At 43.0% G+C, this 291-nt stretch overlaps 1 long non-coding RNA gene across 1 annotated transcript; it reads right to left on the reverse strand.

The window, feature by feature from the left end:
• Nucleotides 1-102: 102 nt before the first annotated feature.
• Nucleotides 103-291, reverse strand: LOC106322407. Its single transcript, XR_001266407.1, has 2 exons — nucleotides 229-291; nucleotides 103-148 (listed from the first exon to the last, which is right to left on the reverse strand). It is a non-coding gene; the product is annotated as an uncharacterized LOC106322407 (long non-coding RNA).

Consider the following 291-nt stretch of genomic DNA (forward strand, 5'->3'; position numbering starts at 1 on the left):
CGGTCACTGTATCTGCTTCACCGTGGAGAACAAAGAAGGGTAACGTGATCTCGTGGAGAGTGTCTTCGAGGTTCATGCTCGTTCGAAGCATCTCAAGTGCTGTTTTGAGTCTTGGTTTGTCTTGATATATCAGCTTGTTGTTCCTTATCTAACGTTTTAGGGACCAAGTTTTTAGTTAAGGACATATTCTTTGGTGGCAAGTAATTCGGTTTAGGTTTTGATTATTACCTCTTCGCGCTTGACAGGATCTTTGAAGGCAGCATCGATAACATCTTTGGTGGGCACGATCTT

This window comes from Brassica oleracea, unplaced genomic scaffold (genome assembly GCF_000695525.1).
Source record: "Brassica oleracea var. oleracea cultivar TO1000 unplaced genomic scaffold, BOL UnpScaffold23556, whole genome shotgun sequence".
Classification (NCBI taxonomy): domain Eukaryota; kingdom Viridiplantae; phylum Streptophyta; class Magnoliopsida; order Brassicales; family Brassicaceae; genus Brassica; species Brassica oleracea.